This window comes from Stomoxys calcitrans, chromosome 4, assembly GCF_963082655.1.
Source record: "Stomoxys calcitrans chromosome 4, idStoCalc2.1, whole genome shotgun sequence".
In the NCBI taxonomy this organism is placed as follows: domain Eukaryota; kingdom Metazoa; phylum Arthropoda; class Insecta; order Diptera; family Muscidae; genus Stomoxys; species Stomoxys calcitrans.
This window is the reverse complement of record NC_081555.1, coordinates 72224892-72245084: the sequence shown is the minus strand read 5'-3', so window position 1 is coordinate 72245084 and position 20193 is coordinate 72224892. Positions and strand designations below refer to the sequence as shown.

General features: G+C 38.6%; 1 protein-coding gene across 1 annotated transcript in view; it reads left to right on the top strand.

Moving 5' to 3' along the window:
- LOC106092154 (uncharacterized) overlaps positions 1-20193 on the top strand; it is a 432693-nt gene that overhangs the window by 6775 nt on the left and 405725 nt on the right. The gene's annotated exons all lie outside the window — the stretch shown is intronic.

The window sequence follows — 20193 nt, the reverse complement described above, 5'->3', positions numbered from 1 at the left end:
CAAAGTAACAAATCAAAAGTGAAATGAAAATGAATTGGTTTTGTGTGTTTGTACGCTGACTTGCTCTTTATAATGGACAAGCCAGGCGAGAAGTTTAGAGTGAGTCTTTGCGTCAATGAGTTTCATGATTTTTCATAGATATTGTTCACACTCCACGACATGCCATGGAATGGGGAACATATAGACTATCCTCAGCAACAAGCGGCCACCATTTGGAAGCAACTGGTACAAATCCATTATGATACCCCACCATTACTATCACAACCACCACCATAGCACATAGTTAGTAATATGAGAGCAAAATTATTGTTTAAACACCTCCAATTATCAATTCATAAACACCAAAGAAAGGCCTTACCAACAAGTGGGGCTTGAGCGTGTGGGTCGTGTAGTAGACCTCTTTACAACTCGCCTAGCTGAACAGTTTTTACTATTAAATATCCATTTGATATGAAATTTCAAGTTTCATGTAGAAATTTGCAAGGTGCCAGCCGACTCATGGATTTGATGCAATAATTTCTCACTCTGTGAAGTCAGCGTATTTTGTGACTATATTGCATGACCATATTACATTTCTCTATTGTCTTTCCAAACTGGGTTTTGGCGAGACAACAGTTTGATGACATCTGTTAATTATTCCAGTTATCATTGTTTTTTATTATTTTCTCCATTGAATCAATTGATGTAACATCGTAGGCAGATGGTGGTTTTGGTGTGCGTTCGGTTTGTAGAAGAGGAAAAGTGTTTGTCTATTCTAACAAAAAAAAGTGACATTTCTACATAGTTAACCTGAATCGTTTGGTTTGGGTTTAAGATGTTTGAAGTTCGTGTCTTAAGTCTTCCGTTTTATTTGATTGCGTGTAACTTAATCGGTATTTGTGTGTCAGTGGAAACAATCAAGTTGAATTTCGTGCTTAACTTCTTAAATTAAACCCAATTTATTTTTATAACTTTCTGTTATGACTCAACACAAATCTTATAATTTCGGGATGGTTTAATGGTTTTTTCCTTCCGTGATAGAATACGTGTTTGCTTATTCTTACAAAATAAATATCATTGCTACTGAATTGGTCTTGTACTCGTATATTAGCGGTATGAAGTTTGTATCTGAAGTCCTTAGTTTGATTTCACTACACTTAGAGAAATTTGTTAGAAAGAACAGAAAAAATGTTTGCTGTAACAACAGCAAATCTGCTGAAAACGGACACGCAGTGATTTTTTGCCAAAACAGCAAACTTTTTCTGCTATGTTCAAAGGATAAAAAGTTTCCTAAAATTGCATAATTTTTTTATTCATTGAATTGAATAATATTCATTCTTACCTTTTAATTTTTGGGATTAGGTTAGGTTTAAGTGGCTTTAAAAAATCCAACAATTTGCGAATGATCACATCCTCTAAATCAGACAAATTCTCAAAAAAAAAATGAGAACCTAAAGTGGAACTTCTTCTTGCTGCCAGTGCAGGACACACATACAGCAGATGTTCTATAGTCTCTTCTTCCTCGACGTCCTCTGCAAAAGTCGTTACTGGCAACCTTCCATCTGTCAGAATGTTTTACGATCAGACAGTGACCTGTCATGACGAACACAATGACTGAGATGTCTGTTCAAGACAGCGACAGCAAAGTGGTATACCTTTTGAAGTCTAGAATAGTCCACAGGTGAATTTTGAGCTGTTCAGGCATCTCGTTAAGAGATTTGCGATTGTCGAGGGTTAGAAATACGTTCTTCGGAGATCTTATGGCTGCCTAGCTGCCTGGGAATATATTTATGTCAATCGTCGTTGTGACATTACATTTAAGCCATTCCATCACTTATTTAATTGCAAGGATCTTCGGTTGATGTACACATGTCGGGTTATCTTCTCAATATGACCAGTCCATGTTCTTCAGATTACACCCCAAATACAGGGTTTAATCTACACTGCCAGGCACATTGTATCAAGGATAACACAGTGTCCGTAGCCGCCACATGACCAAAGAGAAAGCTCCCTTAGCCTTACAGCAGTGGTCGCAGCAATTTGTCTCGCCAAAATGTCCAGAGGCATTAGGTGTAGCTTTAAATTCTGTGCATTAGATGGTGTCGTCCTCAGTGCGGCTGTAATGTCACCCTTTGGATCCGGTTGAGTATTGAACAGTAGGTGGACTTTTGCAGCGGCGTCCACCAGACCACAACACCATATAACATAATAGGTCTGACAACTGCAGTATATACCCAACAATGACACGCGTTTTAAATCCCAAACTTTTGCAAATGACTCTCTTGCAGGTGTATAGAGCAAGATTTTCCTTTCATGCCCTTTCCAAAATGTTTGATTGAAAGTTAATTTCCTGTCCAGCAAATAACCCAAGAATTTTGCGCTTTAAGTAAATGGAATATTCTCTCCTCCCAAGTAGACAGTTGCCACTGTGGGTAGCTTATAGTATCTCCTGCTGGCTATATTCCAAAGTAGAGGAGACAGAACTCCTCCTTGTGGTGTTCCTCTGCTGACACATCTTGTTAGATTCACAGATCCCAAGCCTGCCGTAATGAATATTTTAGTACGTAGTTTACAGTAGTGTTGATGCCTAGTAACTCCACCTCCTTCATGATTAACGTTGGTTTAACATTGTTGAAAGCACCTTTAATGTCAAGAAATGCTACCATTGTATATTCCTTGACATCGAGAGAACCCTCTATATAGCCGACAAGGTCGTGAAGGGCTGTTTCAGTGGACCTTCCCTTGCTATAGCATGCGAGACAGCTGATCTTTGTCATAAAATATGTTTCTATCAACCTCTCAAGAATCTTCAGCATGAAGGATGTCAGAATAATATGGCGAAAATCGTTTGCTTTTATATGGTAAGGTATTCCTGCTTTTGGAATGAAAATGACCTTTGTGTCCCTCCATCCCTCAGGTATGTACGACATACTGGTATAAGCAGAGTATATCTCCCTAAGCCAAGGAGCTTGATACATCATTAGGGCCTGACTTTTGAATGTATCCTACCGTAAAAGGTTTCGAGAATATGATCTTTCTTGGCCTAGAGGCCTCAGATATTTCCTCCTTAGAGGCTCAGGATTTGTTCTAAGCCTTCTTCAGCTCACCCTTGTATTTTTTAGCTCAACCTCATAGACTTCCCAATCGAGTCGTGCTCTTGTGGATTTCACTCGGTTTAAAAGTTTTCTGCAGTGCTCTCTTAGACCAACCAGTTCAAGACTGGCTACTACTGAATCTTCAGAGCATAGCGATTGAAGAAAAAAAATTTAGACTACTCTTTGCAAGAATACAGGCTCTGTGTCTCCCATTCCCCGTACCCATTTAAACTGCTCCTGATTAAGAACCACGTAAAATTCTCCTGCAAATTTTTGTATTCAAAGCAGCAGCTTTTGTTATTTAAAAAATAACACAGAAATGTTTGCTAATACAGCACCTTTATGTTTGCTGAAGCAGCAGTAATATCTGCTGTCCCATTTTCACACTCATCCAAATTGCAAATATCAATCTCTCCTTTGGATGTTGCATTCGCTTGGTCATTAAGCTCGACTTGAAAGGCAATGAACGAAAAAATGTTATGGAAAGTATATATTCAGTGTTGATTATAAACATCCACTGAGACACACATTTACATATGTGTTCTATTTTTATACCCTCCACCATAACACGGGGGTATACTAATTTCGTCATTCTGTTTGTAACACCTCGAAATATGCATCTGAGACCCCATAAAGTATATATATTCTTGATCATCATGTCATTTTAAGTCGATCTAGCCATGTCCGTCCGTCTGTCTGTCGAAAGCACGCCTCTTGAAATTTTGCACAAATACTTTTTATTAGTGTAAGTCGGTTGGAATTGTAAATGGGCCAAATCGGTCCAAGTTTTGATATAGCTGCCATATAAACCGATCTTGGGTCTTGATTTCTTGAGCCTCTAGAGGGCGCAATTCTCGCCCGATTTGACTGAAATTTTGCACGTAGTGTTTTGGTATCACTTCCAATAACTGCGCCAAGTATGGTTCAAATCGGTTCATGTTTTGATATAGCTGCCATATAAACCCGTCTTGGATCTTGATTTCTTGAGCCTCTAGAGGGCGCAATTCTCGCCCGATTTGACTGAAATTTTGGACGTAGTGTTTTGGTATCACTTGCAACAACTGCCCTAAGTCGCCCTATTTGACTGAAATTTTGCACGTAGTGTTTTGGTATAATCTGGTATAGCTGTCATATATAATCTGGTATAGCTGTCATTTATAATCTGGTATAGCTGTCATATAAACCGATCTTGGATCTTAACTTCTAGAGAAAATATCGCGCAATTCTCATCCGATTTGGCTGGAATTTTGCATGAGGTGTTTTTTATGACTTCCAATAACTGAGCTAAGTATGGCGCAAATCGGTACATAAACTGATATAGCTGCCATATATACCGATCATGGGTCTTGACTTCTTGAGCCTCTAGAGGGCGCAATTCTCATCCGATTTGGCAGAAATTTTGTACAACGGTTTCTCTCATGACCTTCAACATACGTGTCTAATATAGCTGAATCGATCAATAGCTTGATACAGCTCCCATATAAACCAATCTCCCGATTTTGCTTTTTGATCCCCTACGAGGCCCAATTTTTATCCGAATGAACTGAAATATTACACAATGACTTCAACAATGTTTAGCATTCATATATGGTCCGAATCGGATTATAACTTGATATAGCTCCAATAGCATAACAGTTCTTATTCAATATTATTTGTTGGCCTAAAAAGAGATACCGCGCATAGAATTCGACAAAAACGAGCCATGGTGGAGGATATATAATATTCGGCCCGGCCGAACTTAGCACGCTCTTACTTGTTTCTTCTAACATCCCCTTCAAAATTAAGCAGCAGTCATTTTCAGCAAACAACAGAGTGCAGCAGACAAAAACTGTTGTTTTAGCAAATATTTTTTCTATTTTGAATAACAAATTTCGTTGGGTGTACTATAACATATATAAACAAGTAAAAAGGCGCTAAGTTCGGCCGGGCCGAACTTTGGATACCCACCACCTCGGGTATATATGTAAACCACCTTTTATCAAAATTCGGTGAAAATTTTATACCTTATACTCACATACCTCATACCGATCTGAACTATATACGACACGGATGTCGAAAAGCCGAACATAAGTCACTGTGTCAAATTTCAGTGAAATCGGATTATAAATGCGCCTTTTATGGGGCCAAGACTTTAAATCGAGATATCGGTCTACATAGCAGCTATATCCAAATCTGGACCGATTTGGGCCAAGTTGCATAAACATGTCGAAGAGCCTAACACTAAGCACTGTCCCAAATTTCGGCGAAATCGGACAATAAATGCCTCTTTTATGGGCCCTAAACCTTAAATCCAGAGATCGGTCTATATGGCAGCTATATTCAAATCTGGACCGATCTGGGCAAAATTGAAGAAGGACGTCAAAGAGCCTAACCAAACTCACTGTCTCAAATTTAAGCGACATCGGGCAATAAATGCATCTTTTATGGCCCCAAAACCTAAAACCTAGATATCGGTCTATATGGCAGCTATATCCAAATCTGGACCGATCTGTGCGATATTGCAGAAGTATGTCAAGGGGCTTAACTTAACTCACTGTTCCAAATTTGGGGACATCGGGCAATAAATAAGCATTTTATGGGCCCAAAACCATAAATCAAGAAATCGGTCTATATGGCAGCTATATCCAAATTTGAACCGATCTGGACCAAATTGAAGAAATATGTCAAAGGGCCTAACACATCTCACTGTCCCAAATTTCAGCACAATCGGATAATGAATGTGGCTATTATTAGCCTTACACCATAAATCGGAGGATCGATTTATATGGCAGCTATATCCAAATCTGGACCGATCTGAGCCAAATTAACGAAGGATGTCGATGGGCCTTACACAATTCACTGCCCCGAATTTCATCAAAATCGGATAATAAATGTGGCTTTTGTGGGCCTAAGACCCTAAACCGGAGGATCGGTCTATATGGGGGCTATATCAAGATATAGTCCGATATAGCCCATCTTCGAACTTAACCTGCTTATGGACAAAAAAGAATCTGTGCAAAATTTCAGCTCAATATCTCTATTTTTAAAGACTGTAGCGTGATTTCAACAGACAGACGGACAGACGGACGGACAGACGGACGGACATGGCTAGATCGTCTTAGATTTTTACGCTGATCAAGAATAAAAAATTTCGATGTGTTGCAAACGGAATGACAAAATGAATATACCCCCATCCTTCGGTGGTGGGTATAAAAATTATATATAATGATTATTATATATTATATAAATGATCTTATATATAAAAATCAATTTGAGTTTGTTTGTAGGTTTGTTTGTGCTATAGACTCAGACTATTATAGACTTAGAAACGGCTGAACCGATTTTCTTGAAATTTTCACAGATGGTGCATAATTATCCGGCGGTGAAAATAGGGACCCTCTCCCTTGCCCTAATTTTCAGAAACGCCAGAACTCGGAGATGAGTGGTGCGATTTAAGCGAAATTTTGTATGCTCTCATGTAGTACCGTAAAAATCAAAATTTGGTATCTAAATTTCGGATGGGGCACCTAGGGGGCCGCTCCACCCCCAAAACCTATATATATATAAAGAGCAATCACGACAATATGGGACTCAAATGAAAGGAATTTAAGATTAGAAATCTTATCTGATATCCAATTGTCGAACCAAGTGTTTGGGAGACCACCCCAACCCTAGAAACAGCCCTAAATCGGACATATTTACCGACCATGGCAATATGGGACTCAAATGATAGGTATTTGCGAGTAGCATTCGAATCTGATATCCAAATGTGGGACCAAGTTTCTGGGGGTCCTCCCCTTCTCCAAACAACCCCCAAATAGGACTTTTTTACTGACCATGGCAATATGGGGCTCAAATAAAAGGTATCTGAGTGCTGATATTCAAATGTGGAAACAAGTGTTTAGGGGGGGCCTCTTTCCCAAAACTACCCCCAAAGAGGAAAAATTTACGACCATAGCAATATGGGGTCTCAAATGAAAGTTCTTTGGGAGTAAAGCACGAATCTAAAATCAATATTCGGGAAAATATATCTATGGTGCCACACCACCCACGTTACATCACCCAAATTGGACGTATTTGCTGACAATTGCAATATGAGCCTCAAATAAGAGGTATTTTAGAGTAGAACACGAATGTGACATATATTTTCAGGGCCAAGGAAATATGGGGCTCAAATAAAAGGCATTCGGGAGTAGACCACGAATATTATATCAACATTTGGGACCAACTGTCGTCCCACCCCCACAACAACACACAAATAGGAAGTATTTGCTCACCATGACATGGGTCTTAAAGAGAATGGAGATAGAGAGAGAGAGAGAACCGGATATACTGCTAACTTTTTCAATAAGGGTTTCAAATGAAAGGTGTTTGAGATTAGAAAACGAATTTGATATCCAATTTTGAAGCCACTGGCAATTTAGGGTTCAAATAAATGATAGTAGAAAGTAGAGCACAATGCTGATATATTTTCCGGGCAAAATGTTTGGGGGACCACCCACTCCCCAAAACACCCCTTAATCGGGCATGTTTACAGACCATGCCAATGTGGGGCTCAAATGAAAGGTATTGGGGAGTAGAGCACGAAATTGATACCCACTTTCGGGACCAATTCCCCAAAACATCCTACAAACAGAAATCATTTTCTGACCATAGAAATATGGGGCTCAAATGAAGATATTAACCAGTAGAATACGAATCTAATATCCAAATGTGGGACCGTGGGACAAATTTACCGACCATGGCAATATGTGACTCAAATGAAAGGTATTTGAGATTAAAAATTTGATAACCAAATTTGTGGCCAAGTATTTGGGGGACGCCTCATTCCATAAACTCTCCTTAAACAAATAGCATTATGGGGTTTAAATAAATGGTATTAGAGTACGATGCTTATATTTTTTCAGGACTAAGTGTCTGGGGGAGTACCTCACCCCCGAAAACACACCTAAATCGGACATACATATTTACCAATTATGGCAATATGGGGCTCAAATGAGAAGTATTTGGGAGTAGAACACGAAATTCATACCCACTTTTGGGAGTCAACACTGGGGGTCCACACCACCCCCTAAACCCACCAACCACCACCTAAGAGGCCTTCCCACTCCCAAAATCCGCATGGAAATATCGGGCTCAAAAAGAGTCTTTTAAGAGTGGAGTCCATCTAACATCCAAACTTAAATGACCCTAAACCCTTCGAGCGAATTCGTCGACCAATAAAGATAATATAAGATTCAGATAAAGGCATTTATATTGTTATGCTATTAGTCAAAGAGATATACATATACTATTTTTCGCAGCATGGTAGTTTACTAAAAGCTCTTTATTTCCATATAAAGAAAAAGAAGGCGCAGCGGAGCGGGCCCTGTCCAGCTAGTTTTTTTATAAAGATATAGCAAAAGATGGGGGTAAACTAATTTCGTAATTCTGTTTGTAACTCCTCGAAATATTCATCTAAGACCCCATTAAGTATATACATTCTTGATCGACAAGACATTTTAAGTCGTTCTAGCTATGTCCATCCGCCTGTCGAAACCACGCTTAATTTCAAAGGAGTAAAGCTAGCAGCTTGAAATTTTGCACAAATACTTCATATAAGTGTAAGTCGGTTGGGATTATAAATGGGCCATGTCGGTCCATGTTTTGATAAAGCTGCCATATAAACCAATCTTGGATCTTGACTTCTTGAGCCTCTAGAGGTCGCAATTCTTATCCGATACGGCTGAAATTCTGCATGACGTGTTTTTTATGATTTCCAATAACTGTGCTAAGTATGGTTCAAATCGGTTCACAACCTGATATAGCTGTCATATAAACCGATCTGGGGTCTTGACTTCTTGAGCAACTAGAGGGCGCAATTCGTATCCTATTCGGATGAAATTTTGCATGACGTGTTTCCTTATGACTTCCAACAACTGTACTAAGTATGGTTCAAATCAGTCCAAAACCTGATATAGCTGTCATATAAACCGATCTGGGATCTAGACTTCTTGAGCCTCTAGAGGGCGCAATTATTATCCGATTTGGATGAAATTTTGAACAACGAATTTTCCAATAAGCTTCAATATACGTGTCAAATATGGTCTGAATCGGCCTTTAGCCTGATACAGCACCCATATAAACCGATCTCCTTGTTTTAATTCTTGAGCCCCTAAAGGGACCAATTCTTATTCGAATTTGGCTGAAATTTTACCCAATGACTTCTACTATGATCCCCAATATTCAATTTAATTATGGTCCGAATCGGACCATATCTTAATATAGCTTCAATTGTATAGCAATTTTTTTATCCTTTTGTTGCCTAAAAAGAGATATCGGGGTAAGAACTCGACAAATGCAATCCATGGTGGAGGGTATATAAGATTTGGCCCGGCCGAACTTAGCACGCTTTTACATGTTAAAAGTTCAAAAGTTTTTTTTATAGATTAACCCAAAAGTTTAACATTTTTTATTTGGTATCATAATAGACAACAATTGCTGCTGCTACTCAAAAAGCATATCTACTTTTATGTAGTAAAGGTCAAAACAGAGTGAGCGTGTTAAGCTTTGTTTTTGAGCGTTGTTAAACAATTTTCAACTTTGATGCGTTAAAACAATTCTTTACATAAGCCTACACAAAATGGCTCGATTTCAGTCGTCAAACTTGAAAATTCTTTAACTTTTGAGTGTTTCTTTTATGGGATTTGCTTGCAAAGTTGCATTTTTCAACGCAACGCCCTAAACAAAGTTCTGTTTTGGCCTTAAGAATGTTCTGAAGTTGTAAATCTTTTTACTGCTTTAAAAACAGAGAAAAAATAAAGAAAGTTGTAGAACTGTAAATCTGAAATTTATGTATACGAAGAGATATACAGGGTGGCTGATGAAAGCCGCTACCAAAAAAAAATGTAATAACTTTTTTTCTATTTAATAATAATAATTTAATAATTAATTTAATTAATTAATTAATTAATTTAATTAATAATAATTTAATAATTAATTTAATAATTTAATTTAACATGAATAAAAGAAAAATGTATTCCATACACCGAAAAAAAAATGTAGCAATATTCATCATTGTAGCAATATTCATCAGCCACCCTGTATATCTACGATCTTACAGTTGTCAACTTTTGTATACCCTCCACCATAAGATGAGGGTAAACTAATTTCATTATTCCGTTTGTAATACCTCGCATATTCGTCTAAAACCCCATAAAGGATATATGTTCTTGATTGTCATGACGTTTCAAGTCAATATAGCCGTCTGTCTATCGAAAGCACTCTAAATTTCGAAGGAGTATAACTAGGTGCTTGAAATTTTGCACAAATACTTCTTATTAGTGTAGGGCGGTTGGGATTGTAACTGGGCTAAATCGGTCTATGTTTATATATAACTGCCATATAAATCGATCTCCCGATTTGACTTGTTGCACAATTCTTATCCAATTTGGCTGCAAAATTCCAAGCCTCTGGACGGTTACATTACACGATTTGCCTGAAAATTTGGAGGTGGTATTTTCTATGGCTTCAACAGCCAGAAAAAAATTGCTTTCAAAAATACTAAAACGGCAAAAACTATAGAAAGCTTTTTCAATCAATAGCACAAGATGCCCACTAATCAATGTTTCACTGGCTGCTGACATTAAATTAAACATTTTAAATCTATTCAAAATGTCTGAAGTTCTAAACAACAATTGAGGCATTTGCTAATTAATAAAAAATTACCGGTTTTATGCGTTAATATTTTTAAAATCATAAATATAATAGTGGTAATTATTTTGTCTGCTATTATATAAGTACGATCAATAATTACCAGGTTTTCAAAAATCGGAAAAAAGTTTATGGTATACTCGAATGCTTGTAAATTGAAAGACAAGATAGAATATACAATTTTTTAAAATACATTTTTGAGCTTTTGACCATTTGAAAACAGCAGAAAATGTTTGCAACAAATTACTGCTACCCATTTTCAGCAGACTTTCTGCAATTACAGCAAACGTTTTTAATGTTTTCACTTACAAATTTCTCTGAATGTAATATAAAAATTACTCTTACAGAAAAAACCTGCTGGTTAATTGCTTGTAATAAAAAACTCACCTTCTTCAACACATTTTTCAATTAGGGAATTTCGTCATTTTTTCAAATTTTTTGGGAATTGGACTTGTCAATTTTCACCACAGCTAAAAAACCTGCTGTCTAATTGCTTGTAAAAAAAATCTCACCCTCTTCAACACATTTTTCAATTTAGGGAATTTCGAAATTTTTTTCAAATTTTCGGGAATTGGACTTGTCAGTTTCACCACGTTTAAGAACATTTTTATTCGCAAAAGTATCTATTTCAAAAACTTTTCTGTGGGAAATTCGAAATTATTTTTCATTAATTATTTTTCATTAATGTGTATTTATTGTATATAGAAAAATACACTAGTAGAAAAAAGTTTGCTGAAAATAGCAAACACTTTCTGCTGAATATTCGACGTTAATGTTGCTGTTACTGTGGCAGTAGTTCTGATATTACAGCAGTAGTATTGCAATTTCAGAGTAGCAGAATAACTGCTGAAAATTTCATTCCAATCGGATAAGAATTGCGCACTCTAGAGGCTCAAGAAGTCCAAACCCAAGATTGGTTTATATGGCAGCTATATCAGGATATGAACTATACTTGGCACAGTTGTTGGATATCATAACAAAATACTACGTACAAAATTTCAGTTAAATCGGATAAGAATTGCGCCCTCTAGAGGCTCAAGAAGTCAAGACCCAAGATCGGTTTATATGACAGCTATATTAGGTTATGTACGGATTTGAACCATACTTGGCACAGTTGTTGAATATCATAACAAAATACTTCGTGCAAAAATTCATTCAAATCGGATAATAATTGCGTCCTCTAGAGGCTCAAGAAGTCAAGACCCAAGATCGTTTTATATGGCAGCTATATCAGCTTATAGACCGATTCAAACCATACTTGGCACAGTTTTTGGATATTATAACAAAACACGTCGTGCAAAATTTCATTCCAATCGGATAAGAATTGCGCACTCTAGAGGCTCAAGAAGTCAAGACCCAAGATCGGTTTATATGGCAGCTATATCAAAACATGGACCGATATGGCCCATTTACACTACCAACCGACCTACACTAATAAGAAGTATTTGTGCAAAACTTCAAGCGGCTAGCTTTACTGCTTTGGAAGTTAGCGTGCTTTCAACAGACAGACAGACGGACGGACGGACATGGCTAGATCGACATAAAATGTCGCGACGATCAAGAATATATATACTTTATGGGATCTCAGACGAATATTTCGAGTAGTTACAAACAGAATGACGAAATTAGTATACCCCCCATCCTATGGTGGAGGGTATAAATATAGAACACATACGGAAATGTGTGTCTCAGTGGATGTTTATAATCACCACTGAATGTATACTTTCCATAATCTTTTTGCTTTAAATTTCGTGAAAACGTCCATGCAATAACAAAAAATACGAGTTAGCTCAACCACATTTCGAAATGTATACCAATGGATGGATGGGTGAAGTAGCTTCTTTATAGTCATTTTCCACAAATTAAAATCATCTCTTCCAACAAAATTTGTAAACAAATTCTGGCAACCCAAAAAAGTAGCAAACATTTTTTTCAACATACTTGTGTATTCAAAAAGCAGATTTTTTATTAGTTGAAACAGCAGTATGAAATGTTTGCTAATATAGCAGTCTTTTGGTTGTTGAAACAGCAGTTGTGTCTGCTTTCCCAATTTCAGCAGGCAAAAACTGTTGTTTAAGCAAACATTTTGCTGTTTTGAATAACAAATTTGATTGAGTGTAATTGCGTACTCTAGAGGCTCAAAAATCAAAATCACAGATCGGTTTATATGGCAACTATATGACGTTATGAACCGATTTATACAATGTTTGGCACAGTTGTTTGAAGTCATTCTAAAACGACATATGCAAATTTTCAGCCAAATCGGATAAGAATTACGCCCTCCAGAGGCTCAAGAAGTCAAGATCTAAAATCGGTTTATATAGCAGATACACCAAAAGTGGACCGATTTGATCCATTTACAATCCCAACCGACCTACACCAATAAGAAGTATTTGTAAAAAATTTAAAGCACCTAGCTTTACTCCTTCGAAAGTTAGCGTGCTTTCGACTGACAGACAGACGGACGGCTTAATCGACTGAGAACGTCAAGACTATCAAGAATATATATACTTTGTTAGGTCTCAAATCAATCTTTCGATGAGCTACAAATGGAATGACGAAATTAGTATACCCACATATTATGGTGGAGGGTATAAAACCCATTGGTCTAAGCTGAAAACAAATCCAAAAACAAAATGAAATAATTTTGTGACCAAATAAAAGAAGAGCAAGAATAATTGTTTAATGTGTCACTGTGCCTTAATCCGCAGTCAAAGCTTACAGAACTAATAACATACAAGAGCCAAACCGGATTACTATTGAATGATAGATTTCAATCCTGGAGCACTATGGGCCCGTATCAACTACCATAAATACAGTAATGTGAATTATTCAATACGAAGAAAAAACGAAGAAAATGAAAACGAGAAAAACATTTTTGGTGATCACATTGTAGTGTTATCACGTCGTGTTTCAAAATCGGGTATTTTTAGTATTTTAAAAAATTAATTTTATTGCTAATACAATTCGTTTTAAGATGTTATATTATTAATTATTTTTTCCAACCATATTTATTAAAAAGAAAATATTCCATGTATACAAACTAACATTTGTATGAACATATTGCCTTTAAATAAAAGTTTAATAAAATTTTGTTTAAAAAGTTTTCACACTTATATCATTAGAAACATTGTCAATGCAATTTGGCCTTTAGGTAATTTCGTAAAAATTCGGTTTTTACAGAAAATTTCATTAAAATTTTGTATTTAAAAAAATTGCTTTGAAATTTTGAGTTTAGAACATTTATTTTTTTTTTTGAAATTTTGATTTTAGAATAGTTTCGTTGCCTTTAAATACAATTTTATTAAAATTTTGTCTTTAGAATTTTTTTTTTTTTAATTTGTTTTTGGAAAAATTTTGTATTTAAAAGTCATTTAAGAAAATATGATTGAAAATGTAATTTGGTCTTTATAAAAATTTCATTAAAATTTTGCCTTTAGAAAAAGTTCATTGAAATTTTGTCTGTAAATAAAAATTTATTGATGGTCTTTAGGTTAGGTTGAAAAGAGGGTACAGATATTAATCCGCCCCATTTGACTATGGGCATGCATCTAAGCCAGTAAGTTGTTGTTGTGCACTAAATTGCAAATTTGCCCATGAACAGTGCATAAGGCAACAGGGTCAATTCTCACATATCAATGAGTGCTGTCCGATTCAAGTAAAAGCTCAATGATAAGGGACTTCCTTTTTATAGGCGTGTCCCAACGGCGTGCCGCAGTTCGACACCGCTTTGGATAGAAGTTTTAACATGGCTGCCGTACAATTTTTTTCTCAAATGACATAGTTCCTCAAAATATCGCCAGCATTAGGAGGGGATAACCAACGCTGGAACTTTTATACCCACCGCCATAGGATGGGGGTATACTAATCTAGTCATTCCGTTTGCAATACCTCCAAATATTCGTAGGTAGGTTGGGAATTACAAATGGGTCATGTCGGTTCAGATTTAGATATATCTCCCATATAAACCGATCTCCCGATTTGACTTCTTGAGCCTCTAAAAGCCACAATTTTTTACCGATTTGGCTGACATTTTGCATGTAGTGTTCTGTTATGACTTTCAACAACTGTACCAAGTACGGTCCAAATCGGTCTATGTTGTTGTTGTTGTAGCAGTTTATTGTGTTCTATCTTTCGTCTGCTTGATTCTGTTGAGTTTCCAGATCCAGGAACTCTGCGACTAAGATGGGGTGCGTCCAGAGAGATCTTGGTCTGAGTCGAGTGACGTGTGTCGTGTAGTCCCTGGTCACAATTGGAACATACGTCTTACACGTTGGCATCAATCCTTACTCTGTAGGAGTTGAGGTGGCTACATCTGCCAGAATGTAATTGAGCCAGAACCACCCTGTTTTGCCGGGGGAAGTCAATTTATTCAGGTGCAATGGGAGGCGGTCGTTCTCCAAGGACTATATTCACCCGGTAGCCATTTACCGCATCTGCTACCCTGTCTGCATGAATGTTGTCTAGACCTGCTTGATATGCCGCTTGATCTAGAGGTTATCTCTTGTAGCGCTGAACCTCACGCTCTAAATCATGGGCGGTGGATATCTATCCACAACATGATGATTTGGATGGTCTCTGCAATAACAGCCCAAAAGGTATTGCTTCGACAGCATGTAGTTATATCTTCGCACTGGTAGGATCTTTTTCTCCTGATGGAGGAGAAGCTGACGAGACCACACTGGCGCTGCATAACTTACCACAGACCGGCCAATTGCTTTGTACGTGGTCGACAAGGTTTCTTTCTCTGCACCCCAAGTGCTGCCGGCAAGTGACTTGAGGTCCTTGTTGTATTTTGACTTAATCGCAAATTGCTGTGGCATGTGGGGAGATTGTGTAAGAGATGTCAAATGTGACGCCAAGTATTTTGGGGCACTTGATGGTTGGAATCATTTATTCATCGACCATCACAGTCAGCTCGGCATTCATCTTACACGTATTTGTGGCCGAAGATTTGGTGGCAGATATCTTCAGATTTCTTGCAGCGAAATTTGAGGCAAGTTCATTGAGGTAGACGTGCGCAGATGTCAACAATATTTAGGGGCCTGATGCCATGATCGTACAATCGTCCTCATATGGGGACGATCTCTATGCCGTTTACAGGGGGTGGAATGCAGGATAGGTGGAGGTTAAACAGTGCCGGAGATATCAGCCCGCCTTGGGGAACACCATGTTTCACTCTACGGTGCTTCGACTTCTTATCCCTAAATTCCACAAATGACTGGCGATCACACAGATAATTCGCGACCCAACGTTTCAGACCTGGCTGGAGGGAAACGTTGGCGATGTCCTCAAATAAATTATCAAATGCCTTCGATAGGTCCAGTGCCACGAGGACCGTCGTATCACATGGCCTGAGCTGATTGAAGCCACTGCTAATGTGTGCGGTGATGGCATGCAAAGCAGTTGTTGTGCTATGCAGTCTTCGAAATGAAATGCCAAGAGGCGCCCGAAGCACATAGGGACTTGAAATTTTGTACGTGACATCGATAACACATAACCATTTCAAATTTCAAAGAGTTATCTCTATCCGTTCTCAAATGGCATATTTTTTACCAGTTTTTTTTCGATTCTATCCCACTGTGCGCTCTTTTGATTTGACATCTTGAGCCCTTAGAAGACGTAAGTTTTATACAATAAGACTGAAGTTTTGTAGGTAGTGTTCTGTTACGACTTCCAACGATCGTGGTGAGTATGGTCCAAATCGGTATATAACCTGATGTATCTCCCATATAACTCGATCTCCCAATTTGACTGCTTGAGCCCAAGAAGCTGCAATTGTTATGTGATTAGGAACAGATCGTAATGTTCTGTTACGATTTCCAGCAATCGTGTTGAGTATGGTCCAAATCGGCGAATAACCTGATATAGCTCTCATATTAACCGATCTCTCTAATTCTATTAATTCTTTCATGTATTGGAATACTAAGCCAATTAGGCCAAATATTCGTATTACAAAAATAACTTAAATACCTAAGTAGTAATAAACGTAAAATAAATTTTGCACGTAATGTTTTTTATGTTTTGTATTTGTATTTGTGCAAAATTTCGAATGGCTAGCTTTACGTGTTGGTGATTGCTAGATCTACTTACAATGTTAAGACGATCCAATTAGAATGATAATTAAAATAAAATTAAAAAAGCCTAACCGCCGTATTCACAAAATTAATGAAGCTTAAAAATGTTCTAGTATACAAAAATCAATTTGCGTTTGTTTGTGTGTTCCTTATAGACTAAAAAACGGCTGATAGTGCATAATGATCCCGTGGTGAAAGTAGGGTACTACATTTTTTGACATCTGAAGGGGGAGCGGACCCTCCCCCTTACCCTATCTTCAGAAACGCCAAATCTCGGTGATGTGTTGTGCGATTTAATCGAAACTTTGTGTGCTCTCTTATAGTAACCTGAAAACCAAAATTCGATATCCAAATTTCGGATGGGGTGCCTAGGGACCGCCCCACCCCCAAAACCTATGGAACTCAAATGAAAAGTATTTAGGATAAGAAAAAGTATTTGATATCCAATTGTCGAACCAAGTGTTAGGGGGACCACCCCAACCTTGAAATCAGACATATTTACCGACTATGGTAACATGGGACTCAAATGAAAGGTATTTGTGAGTAAAATACGAATCTGATATCTAAATGTGGGACCAAGTTACTGGGGGTCCACCCCTTTCCCAAAACCCGCCAAACAGGACTTATTTACTGACCATGGCAATATGCGGCTTAAATAAAAGATATTTGAGAGTAGAATTCGAATCTGATATCCAAATATGGGACCGCCTCTTCCCAAAAACATCCCCCAAAGGAGATAAATTTACGACCATAGCAATATGGGGCTCAAATGAAAGGTCTTTGGCAGTAAAACACGAATCTGATATCAATATTCGCAAAAGGGTCTATGGAGCCACCCTACCCCCATAACACCACCCATAAAGGACGTATTTGCTAACCATTCCAATATCAGGCTGTAATAAGAGGTATTTTAAAGTAGAACACGCATCTGACATATATTTTCAGTGCCAAGTCACTGAGTGGCCGCCACATCCCCTAAGCACCCCCCAAACCGATCATATTTGCCGACTATGGAAATATTGGGCTCAAATGAATGGTATTTGGGAGTAGACCACAAATCTGATATCAACATTCGGAATCAACTGCCTAGGGGACGTCCCACCCCCATAACAATCCCCAAATAGGACGTATTTGCTCACCATAAAAATTTGCGTCTTAAAGGGAGTGGATCTCGATGTTGATAGCTTTTAGGGCCCATACCCCAAACCGAGCATATTTGCTGAGTTTTGCAATGAGGTGTTTAAATGAAAGGTATTTCAGATTAGAAAACCAATTTGATATACAATTTTGAGGCCAATGGCAATATGGGGTTTAAATAAGTGTAATTTGAGAGTACTGATACTGATATATTTTCCGGGCTACTCCACCCCACTCCACAAAACACCGCTACATCGGGCATATTTACCGACAACGTAAGTAGGGCTCAAATAAAAGGTATTGGAGAGAAGAATACGAAATTGGTACCCACTTTGGGGACCAAATTTCCCCAAAACACCCCAGAAACAGCAACTTTTTACTTACCATCGCAAAATGGGGCTCAAATAAATGCATTTGGGAATAAAATACAAATCTGATATCCAAATGTGAGGCCATGTATTTGGGGCACCAACCCTTTCCCAAAACACCGTGCCGCAGTGCGACACGGAGAAAAAGTACCGCTGACAATTTTTTCTGATGTTCTCGGCAGGATTCGAACCCAGGCGTTCGGCGTTATACATGGCATAGTACCTCACAAATGTTGCCAGCATTAGGAGGGGAAAAACTACCGCTGACAATTTTTTCTGGTGGTCTCGCCAGGATACGAACCCAGGCGTTCAGCGTCATAGGCGAACATGCTAACCTCTGCGCTACGGTGGCCTCTACCCTAGCGCCCCCTAAAACACTCCTAAATCGGACATCATAACAATATCGGGCTGAAATAAAGACATAAGAATGGAGTATATCTAACACCAAACGTTAATGACCCTCCGAGCGAATTCATAAACCAATAGAGATCATATGGGACTCAGATAAAGGCATTTATATTGTTATACTGTTGTTGTTGTTGTAGCAGTTTGTTGTATTATATCTTTCGTCTACTTGTTTCGGTTGAGTTTCCAGATCCAGGAACTCTGCAACTAAGATGGGGTGCGTCTACAGGGATCTGGGTCTGAGTCAAGTGGATCCGGCTGGGCAGTTAAACAGGTGACGTGTATCGTGCGGTCCCTGGTTACAATCGGGACATGCATCTTGCACGTCTGCATCAATCCTTGCTCTGTAGGAGTTGAGGCGGCTGCATCTGCCGGAACGTAATTGAGCCAGAACTACTCTGGTTCGGCGGTCGTTCTCCAAGGACTACATTCACCCGGTAGCCATTTACCACATCTGCTACCCTGTCTGCTTGAATGTTGTCTTGACTTGCTTGATATGCCGCTTGATCTAGAGGTTCTCTTTGTAGCACTGAACCTCACGCTCTAGATCATGTAGATCTACCTTAAAGTTTCTGGGCGGTGGATATCTATCCACAAGATGATGATTTGGATGGTCTCTGCGATAACAGTCCAAAAGGTATTGCTTAGACGGCATGTAGTTATGTCTTCGCACTGGTAGGATCTTTGTCTCCTGATGGAGGTGGTCCACATGAGAACTGAGGAGACAGCCCGTCGCAGTTCGGAGGGCGGCATTCTGACAGATCTGAATATTATAGACCGGCCATTGCTGTGTACGTGGTCAACAAGGTTTCTTTGTCTGCACCCCAAGTGCTGCCAGCAAGTGACTTGAGGGCCTTGTTTCTACTTTTGTGGGGAGAATGTGTAAGAGCTGTCAAATGTGACGCCAAGTATTTTGGGTCACTTGATGGTCGGAATCATTTCTCCATCGACCATCACAGTCAGCTCAGTATTCACCTCACGCGTATTTGTAGTGAACAATGTGGCTGAAGATTTGGTGGCGGATATCTTCAGATTTCTTGCAGCGAAATATGAGGCAAGTTCGTTGAGGTCAACAACAATGGGTGGGTAGCCTGATGCCATGATCGTACAATCGTCCGCATATGATACGATCTCTATGTCGTCTTGAAGGGGTGGATCGGTAGAGGTTAAACAGTGCCGGAGATATCACCCCGCCTTCGGGAACACCCTGTTTCACTCTACGGTGCTTCGACTTCCTATCCCTAAATTCCACAAATGACTGGCAACCACACAGATAATTCGCGACCCAGCGTTTCAGGCCTGGCAGGAGGGACGTGTTGGCGATGTCCTCAAATAGTTTGGCAAAGCTGACAGTGTCGAATACCTTCCATAGGTCCATTGCCACGAGGACCATCCTATCACATGGCCTAGGCTGATTGAAGCCCTTCTTTGCTTCTAATGGAAATAAAACCCGTATACAAC